The 15,228-nt window shown below is 44.0% G+C and overlaps 1 long non-coding RNA gene across 1 annotated transcript; it reads right to left on the bottom strand.

Annotated features, from left to right (window-relative positions):
* Positions 1–10,137: 10,137 nt before the first annotated feature.
* Positions 10,138–14,947, bottom strand: LOC119316933. Its single transcript, XR_005153415.1, has 2 exons — positions 10,558–14,947; positions 10,138–10,443 (listed from the first exon to the last, which is right to left on the bottom strand). It is a non-coding gene; the product is annotated as an uncharacterized LOC119316933 (long non-coding RNA).
* Positions 14,948–15,228: the final 281 nt, after the last annotated feature.

The following is a 15,228-nucleotide window of genomic DNA, read 5'->3' as shown; positions in this document are numbered from 1 at the left end:
CTTCAATATGCAGGAGATGGAAAAGACCATTCCTGAAGTATTTGCTATGCTGAAATCAGCAGAGGTAGAAGTCAAGAAGGAACATCAAGTGTTGATGGTCAATAAAACCACTAAGTTCAAGAAGGGCAAAGGTAAAAAGAACTTCAAGAAAGACGGCAAGGGAGTTGTCGCGCCCGGCAAGCAAGCTGCTGGGAAGAAGCCAAAGAATGGACCCAAGCCCGAGACTGAGTGCTTTTATTGCAAGGGAAGTGGTCACTGGAAGCGGAACTGCCCCAAATACTTAGCAGACAAGAAGGCCGGCAAAACAAAAGGTATATATGATATACATGTAATTGATGTGTACCTTACTAGTACCCGTAGTAGCTCCTGGGTATTTGATACCGGTGCAGTTGCTCACATTTGTAACTCAAAGCATGGGTTGCGGAATAAGCGGAGACTGGCAAAGGACGAGGTGACGATGCGCGTCGGGAATGGTTCCAAGGTCAATGTGATCGTCGTCGGCACGCTACCTCTATATTTGCCTTCGGGATTAGTTTTAAACCTTAATAATTGTTATTTAGTGCCAGCTTTGAGCATGAACATTGTATCGGGATCTCGTTTAATTCGAGATGGCTACTCATTTAAATCCGAGAATAATGGTTGTTCCATTTATATGAGAGATATGTTTTATGGTCATGCTCCTATGGTGAATGGTTTATTCTTAATGAATCTGGAGCGTAATGCTACACATATTCATAGTGTGAGTACCAAAAGATGTAAAGTTGATAATGATAGTCCCACATACTTGTGGCACTGCCGCCTTGGTCACATAGGTGTCAAACGCATGAAGAAGCTCCATGCAGATGGACTTTTGGAGTCTCTTGATTACGAATCATTTGACACGTGCGAACCATGCCTCACGGGTAAGATGACCAAGACCCCGTCCTCAGGAACAATGGAGCGAGCAACCAACTTATTGGAAATCATACATACTGATGTGTGCGGTCCAATGAGTGTTGAGGCTCGTGGTGGCTATCGTTATGTTCTCACCCTCACTGATGATTTGAGTAGATATGGGTATATCTACTTGATGAAACACAAGTCTGAAACCTTTGAAAAGTTCAAGGAATTTCAGAGTGAGGTTGAGAATCAACGTGACAGGAAAATAAAGTTTCTACGATCAGATCGTGGAGGAGAATACTTGAGTCACGAATTTGGCACACACTTAAGAAAATGTGGAATAGTTTCACAACTCACGCCGCCTGGAACACCTCAGCGTAATGGTGTGTCCGAACGTCGTAATCGTACTCTATTAGATATGGTACGATCTATGATGTCTCTTACCAATTTACCGCTATCTTTTTGGGGCTATGCTTTAGAGACTGCCGCATTCACTTTAAATAGGGCTCCGTCGAAATCCGTTGAGACGACACCATATGAATTATGGTTTGGGAAGAAACCTAAGCTGTCGTTTCTAAAAGTTTGGGGATGCGATGCTTATGTCAAGAAACTTCAACCTGAAAAGCTCGAACCCAAGTCGGAAAAATGCGTCTTCATAGGATACCCTAAAGAAACTGTTGGGTATACCTTCTACCTCAGATCCGAAGGCAAGATCTTTGTTGCCAAGAATGGATTCTTTCTAGAGAAAGAGTTTCTCTCGAAAGAAGTAAGTGGGAGGAAAGTAGAACTTGATGAAGTATTACCTCTTGAACCGGAAAATGGCGCAACTCAAGAAAATGTTCCTGAGGTGCCTGCACCGACTAGAGAGGAAGTTAATGATAATGATCAAGATAGTTCTGATCAAGCTCCTACTGAAATTTGAAGGTCCACAAGGACACGTTCAGCACCAGAATGGTACGGCAACCCTGTCTTGGAAATCATGTTGTTAGACAACGGTGAACCTTCGAACTATAAAGAAGCGATGGCGGGCCCGGATTCCGACAAATGGCTAGAAGCCATGAAATCCGAGATAGGATCCATGTATGAAAACGAAGTATGGACTTTGACTGACTTGCCGTTGAACGGCGAGCCATAGAAAATAAATGGATCTTTAAGAAGAAGACAGACGCGGATGGTAATGTGACCATCTATAAAGCTCGGCTTGTCGCTAAAGGTTATCGACAAGTTCAAGGGGTTGACTACGATGAGACTTTCTCACCGGTAGCGAAGCTAAAGTCCGTCCGAATCATGTTAGCAATTGCCGCATTTTACGATTATGAGATATGGCAAATGGACGTCAAAACGGCATTCCTTAATGGTTTCCTTAAGGAAGAATTGTATATGATGCAGTCAGAAGGTTTTGTCGATCCTAAGAATGCTGACAGAGTGTGCAAGCTCCAACGCTCGATTTATGGGTTGGTGCAAGCATCTCGGAGTTGGAACATTCGCTTTGATGAGATGATCAAAGCGTTTGGGTTTACGCAGACTTATGGAGAAGCCTGCGTTTACAAGAAAGTGAGTGGGAGCTCTATAGCATTTCTCATATTATATGTAGATGACATACTTTTGATGGGAAATGATATAGAACTCTTGGACAGCATCAAGGCCTACTTGAATAAGAGTTTTTCAATGAAGGACCTTGGAGAAGCTTCTTATGTATTAGGCATCAAGATCTATAGAGATAGACCAAGACACCTCATAGGTCTTTCACAAAGCACATACCTTGATAAGATATTGAAGAAGTTCAATATGGATCAGTCTAAGAAGGGGTTCTTGCCTGTGTTACAAGGTATGAAATTGAGCTCAGCTCAATGTCCGACCACGGCAGAAGATATAGAAGAGATGAGTGTCATCCCCTATGCCTCAGCCATAGGTTCTATTATGTATGCCATGCTGTGTACCAGACCTGATGTAAACCTTGCCGTAAGTTTGGTAGGAAGGTACCAAAGTAATCCCGACAAGGAACACTGGACAGCGGTCAAGAATATCCTGAAGTACCTGAAAAGGACTAAGGAAATGTTTCTCGTCTATGGAGGTGACGAAGAGCTCGTCGTAAAGGGTTACGTCGACGCTAGCTTCGACACAGATCTGGATGACTCTAAGTCACAAACCGGATACGTGTATATTTTGAATGGTGGGGCAGTAAGTTGGTGCAGTTGCAAGCAGAGCGTCGTGGCGGGATCTACATGTGAAGCGGAGTACATGGCAGCCTCGGAGGCAGCACATGAAGCAATATGGGTGAAGGAGTTCATCACCGACCTAGGAGTCATACCCAATGCGTCGGGACCGATCAAACTCTTTTTGTGACAACACTGGAGCTATTGCACTTGCCAAGGAGCCCAGGTTTCACAAGAAGACAAGGCACATCAAGCGTCGCTTCAACTCCATTCGTGAAAATGTTCAAGATGGAGACATAGAGATTTGTAAAGTACATACGGACCTGAATGTAGCAGATCCGTTGACTAAACCTCTCCCTAGGGCAAAACATGATCAACACCAGAATTCCATGGGTGTTCGATTCATCACAATGTAACTAGATTATTGACTCTAGTGCAAGTGGGAGACTGTTGGAAATATGCCCTAGAGGCAATAATAAAAGCATTATTATTATATTTCCTTGTTCATGATAATTGTCTTTATTCATGCTATAATTGTGTTATCCGGAAATCGTAATACATGTGTGAATAACAGACACCAACATGTCCCTAGTAAGCCTCTAGTTGACTAGCTCGTTGATCAACAGATAGTCATGGTTTCCTGACTATGGACATTGGATGTCATTGATAACGAGATCACATCATTAGGAGAATGATGTGATGGACAAGGCCCAATCCTAAACATAGCATAAAGATCGTATAGTTCGTTTGCTAGAGTTTTTCCAATGTCAAGTATCTTTTCCTTAGACCATGAGATCATGTAACTCCCGGATACCGTAGGAGTGCTTTGGGTATACCAAACGTCACAACGTAACTGGGTGACTATAAAGGTAGACTACGGGTATCTCCGAAAGTATCTGTTGGGTTGACACGGATCAAGACTGGGATTTGTCACTCCGTATGATGGAGAGGTATCACTGGGCCCACTCAGTAATGCATCATCATAATGAGCTCAAAGTAACCAAGTGTCTGGTCACGGGATCATGCATTACGGTACAAGTAAAGTGACTTGCCGGTAACGAGATTGAACGAGGTATTGGGATACCGACGATCGAATCTCGGGCAAGTAACATATCGATTGACAAAGGGAATTGCATACGGGGTTGCTTGAATCCTCGACATCGTGGTTCATCCGATGAGATCATCGTGGAGCATGTGGGAGCCAACATGGGTATCCAGATCCCGCTGTTGGTTATTGATCGGAGAGTCGTCTCGGTCATGTCTGCCTGTCTCCCGAACTCGTAGGGTCTACACACTTAAGGTTCGGTGACGCTAGGGTTGTGAAGATATGTATATGCAGTAACCCGAATGTTGTTCGGAGTCCCGGATGAGATCCCGGACGTCACGAGGAGTTCCGGAATGGTTCGGAGGTAAAGAATTATATATAGGAAGTGCTATTTCGGCCATCGGGACAAGTTTCGGGGTCACCGATATTGTACCGGGACCACCGGAAGGGTCCCGGGGGTCCACCGGGTGGGGCCACCTGCCCCGGGGCAACATGGGCTGTAGGGGGTGCGCCTTGGCCTATATGGGCCAAGGGCACCAGCCCCAAAAGGGCCCATGCACCTAGGGTTTGGGGAAACCCTAAAGGGGGGCGCCCCCTTGCTTGGGGGGCAAGCCCCCCACCCCTTGGCCGCCGCCCCCCTAGGAGATTGGATCTCCTAGGGCTGGCTCCCCCCCTTAGACACCCCTATATATAGTGGGGGAGATGAAGGATATCACACCTCAGCCTTTGGCGCCTCCCTCTCCCCTGTTACATCTCTCTCTCGTAGTATAGGCGAAGCCCTGCTACTGTGACGCCCTGCATCCACCACCACACCATCGTGCTGCTGGGTCTTCATCAACTTCTCCTCTCCCCTTGCTGGATCAAGTAGGAGGAGACGTCACGCTGACCGTACGTGTGTTGAACGCGGAGGTGCCGTCCGTTCGGTGCTAGGATCTCCGGTGATTTGGATCACGTCCTGTACGACTACTTCGTCCCCGTTCTTTGAACGCTTCCGCTCGCGATCTACAAAGGTATGTAGATGCATCCGATTACTCGTTGCTAGATGAACTCATAGATGGATCTTGGTGAAGCCGTAGGAAAATTTTTGTTTTCTGCAACGTTCCCCAACAGCTGGAATCACGAATCTTGAAGAGAATGGAGCAAAATCGAGAGAAAAATGTTCTTCGGTCTTCAAATGCAGAGAATGACGATGAGAAACACCACCATGAATCGTTTAGGCACTCCAGAAGAATCAAAACCGAAGAGGTTGAGCCAACGATGAAAAGAATTGTGAAAGATCTAGGAGAAGGCATTTGACTGATGATGAATCATTCTTACGGCAAACTTTGAAAAGAATTTAGGATAGCTTCGGGAAAATTAGAAGAGTCAGGTAAGATTCTGGAAAAAGACTTGTGGGTTAGGGCCCACTGAAAAGATACACCGTTGAACGATTTAAAAGAGAGAATGCATCGGTTGAATTAAAAGGCTTGAATGGGATAACAACCTCGAGATATCTTAAGCACTCCGGAACAATTGAATAGCGAGAAGTGGAATGATAATAAGGTGCACCGACATGGAAAACATTTGAAACGAGTTAAAGGATATGATCAACACCAAAAGCTTGAATTGAATCCACCGGAGAAGAAAAGGAATGAGGAATGACGAACTACAAGCTCTGTTAGAATCTTCATGAGAATCATCGGGTAAGAACATTGACGGAAAAGAATGGAGAGACTTCATAATCATAAGATAGATACTTGATAAAGAAATCTTAGTCCTTGAAGAAAAAGGGTGGGTGGGCGGGAAAACAAAGTCAACTTGATGACGGATGAAATGAACAACGTTGATGAAAAACTGAGATTGGATCTTGTGAATGTTGAAATGATCGGATCCACTTGAAGAGAAACATGCCGGTTGAAATGATTGACATGACAATCTCGGTGAACAAGAAGGATTAGTATCCACATAGAAATATGAGAACACCGTTTGGGGAAGGTATGGAATCAACACTTGACTTCGAAGCAACTTGAATACTACAACTCAAAACAAAACAAAGGATTGGCTTGCGGAATAAGCCGGAACAAACATATGAAGCGTCCCCGAGTCGGCATAGCCAAGGACTCTTTAAGACACAACGAGACCACTCTAAAACCAACCGTGAATAGGCGGACCACTAGACGTCAAACCCCAATTTCATATCATACATCTGTCGGAAAGATATCCTAAGAGCTACTTGAATTCCCACTTATAAACTCTCGAAACTTTCCGGTTATGCAATCAGGTGTTGGGGATACAGGGGAAGCATAATATCTCACCCAAAACTAGCAAATCCTACATCCAGCTGTATCCATCCTTCAACACATAACCAAGAAACCTTCGGAAATCATTTACCTCAACCTTCGAAAAGCATCCGTTATACGAGTTATGGCAATACTCCCGAACTCCCGCCCCAGTACTGGGTGGCGTCGAGGTTATCTCACCAACAACTGCATAAAAGAGATTTTCGATGTCGGCGAAAACTCAAGTATTCCAGATCTGCAACGATAAAATTGTGACGACAACACCTCAGAGCTCAACTCCCTGGGACACTGCCACAACCCCTAAATGTCAGGAGGCACCAAGAACAATGTTCTCATCACAAAATCATCGGAACAATTCCAAGATACCTGCTTGATCCTAAAAAAAATTTTAGTGAAATTTGAGAAGAGAAGAGTCAAAACTCTACGTCAGGATACCTCACTAGAGCGACGAAGGGACTGAGGAGTAAAAAGAAGTCCTACTCTCCGATATATATAATCCTAAATGACTCAAAACATTTTTATAGACTCAACAACGCCAACGATTCGATCAAGCAGGGGGCTCCTAAGTCGGGGAAGGCTCTGATTACCAACATGTAACGCCCTCGATGCGGCTATATCTCTCACGTGTCGAAGCACGACTTAGAGGCATAACCGCATTGAAAGCAATGTCGCAAGTGAGGTAATCTTCACACAACCCATGTAATACATAAGGGAAAAAGATGGATAGTTGGCTTACAATCGCCACTTCACACAATTACATGAATAAAGCATTACATCATCCAGGTACACACAAGGTCCGCCTACAGAACCAAAATAAAAGAAGACTACCCCAAATGCTACACAGATCCCAGATCGACCCGACTGGGCTCCACTACTGATCAACTGGAAACGGAACAACATAACAAACACGATCTTCAACTAGCTCCTCCTTGAGCTCGGTTGCGTCACCTGCACGGTATCATCGGCACCTGCAACTGGTGTTGGAAGTAATCTGTGAGTCACGGGGACTCAGCAATCTCACACCCTCGTGATTAAGACTATTTAAGCTTATAGGTAGGGTAAAAGGTATGAGGTGGAGCTGCAGCAAGCGACTAGCATATATGGTGGCTAACATACGCAAATGAGAGCGAGAAGAGAAGGCAAAGCATGGTCGAGAAACTATGATCAAGAAGTGATCCTAGAACAACCTACGTCAAGCATTACTCTAACACCGTGTTCGCTTCCCGGACTCCGCCGGAAAGAGACCATCACGGTTACACACGCGGTTGATGTATTTTAATTAAGATCAACTTCAGGTTTTCTACAATCGGACATTAACAAATTCCCATCTGCCCATAACCGCGGGCACGACTTTCAAAAGTTCAAATCCCTGCAGGGGTGTCCCAACTTAGCCCATCACAAGCTCTCACGGTCAACGAAGGATATTCCTTCTCCCAAGACAATCCGATCAGACTCAGAATCCCGGTTACAAGACATTTCGACAATGGTAAAACGAGATCAGCAAGACCGCCCGATGCGCCGACATCCCGATAGGAGCTGCACATATCTCGTTCTCAGGGCAACACCGGATGAACACTACGTATGGCTAAAACCAGCCCTCAAGTTTCCCTGAGGTGGCGCCGCAAGTGGCTCTGTTTCGGACCAACACTTAGACAAGCACTGGCCCGGGGGGGTTAAAATAAAGATGACCCTCGGGATGCGCAACTCCCAAGGGAAAAAGGCTAGGTGGCGAATGGTAAAACCAAGGTTGGGCCTTAGTGGAGGAGTTTTATTCAAAGCAAACTGTCAAGGGGTTCCCATTATAACCCAACCGTGTAAGGAACGCAAAATCCGGAAACATAACACCGATATGACAGAAACTAGGGCGGCAAGAGTGGAACAAAACACCAGGCATAAGGCCGAGCCTTCCACCCTTTACCAAGTACTAGTGCAAATGCCCGTGCGTTACACCGGGTGAAAAAAATTCAAAATACCAGCTCCGCGTGCCACTACCGGACACTTCTTATAACCAACTCGGACAAACATTAAGGTTAACCTCATTCTCTATAAGATGAATATGCCTTTGTGTTACCGCATGTTGAATTATCGCTTAAGCTATGCTTTATGTTGAGGTACAAGTCTACTTTTCAACCGCCTCCACATGAAAACTTGGATAACCTCTTCTCCTCTTGCCACCGCCATGGTGCACCGCTGGGCAAAGCTCACGCAACTCCGATGGTGGCAGGGAGGTCCTTTAGAGGTGTGGTGCCCTGGTGGGGGTGCACAATATGCCTGGGAGGGCTAGTTGTTGCGTGTACATTGATGGTTGGTCTGGCTTGGCAGCTCAGCGACGGTGCATTAGCAATCTTTGGTGTTGGACCTTTGGCCTGGTCATTGGAGAAGGGGGTTGCACGACGGGATCCTCGGAGGCGACATGTTTTCGGTTGTCTTAGTGTTTTCAATAGGGAAGCGAGACAATGGTGCTTCCCAGAGACGGCATTGAGCTATGCTTACGACGCGCCGTCGATAGATGTAGGAGGAAGAAAAGTTCGGCTCCGCCAAGAATTTGATTGTAATTTTCCTTTTTTATGGGTGAGTTTGTAAGGACATGTGTTGCTTAATATTTGGCCTTATGCCTTTCCGCAAAACAAAGACAGAAAGAATTATCATTTTTCGTACCACGTAGCGTGGATATGAAGACACCCTAACGTCCTTCGGTAGTGCCTACTTCAGCTCGGCATTGCTATCGAAAGGAATAGTGTTGCATGGAATAGTCTTTGAGTGGGGGAAACATACCAGTGATAGTTACATACTCTTCGAGAGTTTAATAACTAATGTAGAGTAACTAAATTACAGTTAATTCAAATTTCATAAGATCTATGTGTTTCATACAAAATTTAGAAATGTAACTAAATTTTAATGGTAACAAAAATAGGTCAAAAAATAGAGGCATATACTAACAGAACTTTAAGGAGAAGAAACTTGAGGCAGCAGTATATAAGCACATTTGGGGACGCGGAGTTTCTGCTACCAGGCTCAGTTGCACCCGCGCTGACGAAATAAATCAAAACAAATACTAAAAGAATTCAAAAAAAATTAATTTTTTGTGTAGTAGATAATTTGATGTGTTGGATCCGCTCCAAATTTGAATTCATTTGGACATTTGAGCAGCTCTCAGCAAAAAAAAATCAGGGTTTATAAAAAAGTTACTGTTCACGCACTGACCCAATTTTTCTTTTTTGCCGAGAGCTTCTCAGATGTCCAACTGAGTTGAAATTTGAAGCAGACCTCACACATCAAATTATCTATCACACGGATTTATTTTGATTTTTTTTTAATTTTTCTAGTATTTGTTTTGATTTTTTCCTGACCAGGAGCAGATGGGCTTGGGCACCGAGTTGGATTTCCGCACATTTGGTCACTACTTTATTTTTTTTCTTGGCAGACTACAAATAAACATATAACAATTTTACAAATATGAATGGAATGTTTACAAAGTTTGGATATATATGAGAAGTCGGCAAGGTTTGTGGTTGCAAGGCTGCTTATGTGATATAGCTGACAATATATAGTCCGTGAGTTTCAGCTAGTTAAGTAAAGAAGGTTCTAAACCCTCAAAAAAAAGTAAAGAAGATTCTATATACAATGTTGACTTAAGATGACTTTTAGTTGGAGAACTGCAAATAGAAAGCATGTCCTGCCACCATAGGTGTTGTAATTGGTAAAGAAAGTTATGTAATCCTTAGTATCTCATCATAAGACACCTGCGCGGCAAATTAAATGCATGAAAAAGATGATATTTAAATCAAATAAAAAAGAGATACTAACATAAGTTAATGGATTCCTGATCCCAGTATATATGCACTTTTTCCATAGTCTGTATGCACCATTTGCACATACACCAAATTAAAGCCTCCACCTGCCAAAATCACATGCCTAGTACTGATAACTTCCTAACAGCAGAATGTAAGGCAGCGGATAAATAGAATCGAAACAAGTACAAGAGCGGAGGCGTCTGAGACCTTGCATTACCGGCGCTCGTAGCCCTCGAACACCTCGCTCATGACTGCTTCCCTTGATTGCCTCCGTCCACGTGCACAAATCCCTCCACCGAGAAAATACAGTCCAAAATATATGCTGTTAGTTTAATTACATGTAGTTTGTCCTAGTTACATTGCGCACAAAGAAACACGTTCCTAATCCATCTAATCATACTTACAAAGCATGACAACCCATCTCCCAGCTTACATGTCCTCTGAATCTCGAAAACATGCACCTGCTCTGAACTTTTGCACATTTACTCTGCTGCTCTCAATTTGCAGCTGCTTTTCACATTCAGATTTCAAGCAATTGGAAATGGAGTGGATGGGTGCAGATTTTTAACAGGAATACAACAGCTAGAATAGAATAATCTCTCCATCTCTCTCAGTATGCACGCACATATACACAATCAAGCAAATTGAACTGCAAAACTGAAACAAAATCTGCAAAGTTTGTGAGGGAAATTTTGCTATGTTGCAATTCAGTGTTCACTCTGAAATTTCTGAAGTAAATAAAAATTCAGATTTTACAAATATTGAGCAGGTGTACTGGATGCAGAGCAGCTACACTGTTTAGTCTCAGAAGGCAAACATATTGAACATACTAACAGAAGTGTAGCATCTATGAATCTAGTGGAAGCACTACAGACTTGAATCAACTCTCAGAACTTGGATCAAACTTTATGAACTCTGAAGAAAGTAGATAGAACATAACTGAAACTTTGCTAAAAACATTGTCGATGCTTATGTACTGAATAAAAGAACAGCTTCGCACTTGGGTGGCAGACAGAGAAACAGGGATAGAAACAGGGGCTACCCATGATTTCATCGGTCTTGGTATTGATTTGGCTTTCAAGGGGCTACATGCCTCTGTTGTAGCCATCGTTGGCAATATTGGACGGCTCGATGGATGTCCTTCGACCTCCGGCGAACTTGAAGGCGACATGATGCTTTTCTGGTCCAAGTACTCCGGGATTTGATGGATTTACTTCCAAGCACACAATCTGATGGAGATTCCGGCCGAGGATCCTTTCTTCTTATAGGAGCCAAGTCCAATCCGGGTGGGACACTCCCTTGATTTGTGTTGGAGAAGGATGCAGACACGAAATTAATCCAAATCAGACACAGGAGCAGGATGTCGGAGATTGAGAAGCTTGCGTCGGTTGAGGCGGGGCACCACGAAACAAACAAACCGCTGAGTATATCAATAAAAACTTCAAAAATACAAAGAAATTGTCAACTGTCGTCGTCCGCGGGGACCGTACTTGGGCGAGGTCACCTTGGTGCTCCCTCTGTTTTGCACTTAACTTTTGCACCCCCAAAAGTGATCTGCATCCCTATACTTACGGTCATACAATCATCAACATACATAAAAAATTGAATGCCAAAAATAAATTAACCACTACATTCCCTGAGCTGAACTGCACCAGGGAAACGCCCTATTTCATCAGTAGTCGGATTTGCTTTCCGTGTGAGAATGTCTATATGCTGCTAGGAGGGGGTGGTGGTAGTACCATGATGTGCTGAATGAACAGGATTCAGCCTTAAAGTCCATGGACAAACAGCCATTAGGAAAAGTTATTTGCCTGTGCTATATGTCTATTTGTCCTAGGATTCAGAAATGCCTACAATGGTGTCTGGAACTACAAATGAAAATGCCGCCATATTATCCCACAAAAATGTCTGAACCTACAATTGAATATGACCTGCATTTTCTCCCAAAATGCCTACAATCGTGTCTGAAACTACAATTACGATGCCTGCATTTTATCACAAAAAAATTTATGCCATCCTATCTGATTTCCTATCTGATTGCCTGAAACAACCTACACATAAATGAAACAAGCTGTTTTCTCCTTTCAAAACAGTATGCAATCTACTGTATTGCCTGAAAAAACATCCATCCTACTATATTGTTGCCTTTTATTTCCTCTCCTATTGCCTACATCCTGCCTATTCTGTGATTCTGGATTTACTTAAAAAAAATAGAATAGTTGCGTCACGGTTCGTTCAGTGCTATTGCCCAGTTCATTTCAGTATACTATTACCTGAAAAAGTTCAGCACTATTGCCCGTATTCATCAGTGCTTTTGCCCAAGTTCAGCAGTACTATTGCCTACAAACATGTAGAACGCATGTTGCTCACGGGATTGGGTGCGAGAAATTATTTGCTTATCCTGTGATTCTGGATTCCCAACCTCTCCAAAACCATCTGCGGCAGCGTGGGCAGGTTCATCCCCCACCCCCTTGGCTGGCGCGGAAAAACAACACACTCGGGAGATGGATTTGTGCGCGTGGAAGACGTACCTAAGCCTTCAGGTGTCGATTGGCTGCCGAGATTTGAAGTTCAGCTCGGGATTTCTCTCAAATTTACAGCAACCCCACCCCCTTCCTCCCTCCTCCTATCCCTCCCCGGCCATGGATTTCCACGACGCAACGCAGTGGGAGACAAAAAACAAAGGAAGGGGCTGGACTGCACTCGGGAACTTACCTTGTGCTGGAGACGTAGCAGTCCGCGTCACAAAGGAAGGGGCTGGACTGCAATCGAGTGCTAGAAAATTGAATGTTAATTAATTGCATGGTATTGAGTGCTACAAACCATGATGGAGAAGGAGCCGCTCCATTGTGACCTCCTTCACTGCCAGATTCACAGCCGCCATCACATCATACCAAATCTAGCATCGCATAGTGTCTCTAAGTATACGGCAGTGCTGTACCAAGACCAAGTAAGTCAACAACTCATGCTATCACTACTGCTTTCCTCTAATCATTGTCTGCATGATGAATGTAAACAAAAAAGAGTCACATACATCTATTTTCTTTGGAACTGAAGGTGCCATATAAGTGGATGATTACAAATATCATACCATAATGTCACATTGCTGTTATAACAGATGTGCAAATAAGGAAAAAAAAATTGGGTGGGGAGTGCTCAAATAAGAGATACGGGGAGTACATAAAGGATGAGGGAGAGGGCAAGGTACCTGCCGGTCACAGCCACGCAAGAATCCGTCAAAGTAGCCAGTTGATCTAACAAAACCTAGAGAGTTCAGCTATTGTTTTCACAACGGAACTAAGTATCCTCTCCACATGTTTTCTGGTACCTTATAACACTAATGCTGCATAAACATTTAGAACCAATTTAAAGGGATCATTAGGATTGTTTGATAGGTCAATGGAATATGTATTTAGTGAAAGAGGATAAGCCTCTAAAGAGTGAATTGATATTGCATTTAAATTTAATGAGCGGACTAATTTTAGTAGGAATAAAAGAGCTACATACGCACTTATGTTTACAGTGGAATTGCTTCACCGTTCAGCCACATCAAGATGCAAATTTGTTAAAGACTAACAGTCCTAGAAAATAAGTTGTTAGGCAAGAGCTTCTACAAAAAGAGAGAATGAAGTTTGGACATATTAACCTTTAACTGAAGAACATCACGATGAACAAACAGTAGTGCAATTTCACTGTTATACTTGATATGCTTCTATCATTAACCATCAATATTAAGCATATTTTTTTTTAGAATTTAGATGCATTTACCAATCTATGGTTTCTATATCTGGACCTGAACAAATAATATATCAGATTGAGTTCCCTTTCTATTGTTTATCTGTCCAATGTATAGATGATCAGATTGTATAAATCTTCTTTGGCAACTGGCGTTTTGAGTGTACCGAAGCAATCTCGTTGGGGCAAAGAGAAAATCGGTATTTCACAAATTCTAACACTCCTCAAGCAGCAACTTGCATCCTGATGAAACATAAATACGCTAAGCAAATAAGACAAGAGATGCCATCAACCACATGGGCTAGAGCTTCTTCCTTTTTCGCTGGTGGATACCTGAGGATATTGAAGCCCTTGCCGGGATGGTGATGGCGAGATCGAGGTAGCGATTGGGGATCTGGCAGCAACGAAAACCAAGGAGCGATTCTCCATCACCAACGTTTGGGGCAGCAGCGGCGACCGCGGGGATGGCAAGGGACGTAGCCGGTGCTCCTCCCGGCGAAGCAGCGGCGCGAGCGACGGACTACGGAGCTGCGCTCCCCCAGTGAAGCCGCGGCCTGCGACACGCGCACCTCCCAGGGATGGCAATCCACAGCTCCAGCCGCCGCCGTCGTTCGCAAGCTCCAGCCGCCGCCGCCGCCGATCCAGCCACCCCCGCCGTTCTGCATCGAGCACCTGTGCCGCCTGGGCCTCCGCCTCCAAGTCGTCGACGCCCCATTCCAGATCAGATCCGGAGCGCCGTTGCCAGATCCCGTCCCCTCCGTCACGCCCTCGTCTACGGCCGCCGCCGAAACCCTCCTCCTCCTCCTCGACGGTTCTATACGGGCAGAAACTCTGTTATTTTTTACATAGGACGTGGCTGCGGGTTGAACACTAAACATTTTTTTTCCAGATAAAACAGGGATGGCGGGTTTAATTCATAAAAACCACATGGACCTTTATGTAAAAATGCCACGACGGTGAATCCGGAGACTCAATCCGTGCTTTATTATTAGGGAGAGATATAGGTGCATTAATTAAATAAGAAATATTGTGATATCCCAACAAAATATCCATATTCCAACAAGGAACAAACTCCAATCTTCACCTGCAACTAACAACGCTATAAGAGGGGTTGAGCAAAGCGGTAATATAGCCAAACAACGATTTGCTCGGACAAGGTGGGTTAGAGGCTTGGCTTAACAATATGGGAGGCATGATAAGCAAGTGGTAGGTATCGCAGCATAGGCATAGCAAAAGAGCGAGCAACTAGCAAGCAAAGATAGAAGTGATTTCGAGGGTATGATCATCTTGCCTGAAATCCCGCAAGGAAGAAAAATGAGTCCATAAAGAAGACAAACAGA

Source organism: Triticum dicoccoides, chromosome 6A (genome assembly GCF_002162155.2).
Source record: "Triticum dicoccoides isolate Atlit2015 ecotype Zavitan chromosome 6A, WEW_v2.0, whole genome shotgun sequence".
Lineage (NCBI taxonomy): Eukaryota > Viridiplantae > Streptophyta > Magnoliopsida > Poales > Poaceae > Triticum > Triticum dicoccoides.
This window is presented reverse-complemented; position numbering and strand designations above follow the sequence as displayed.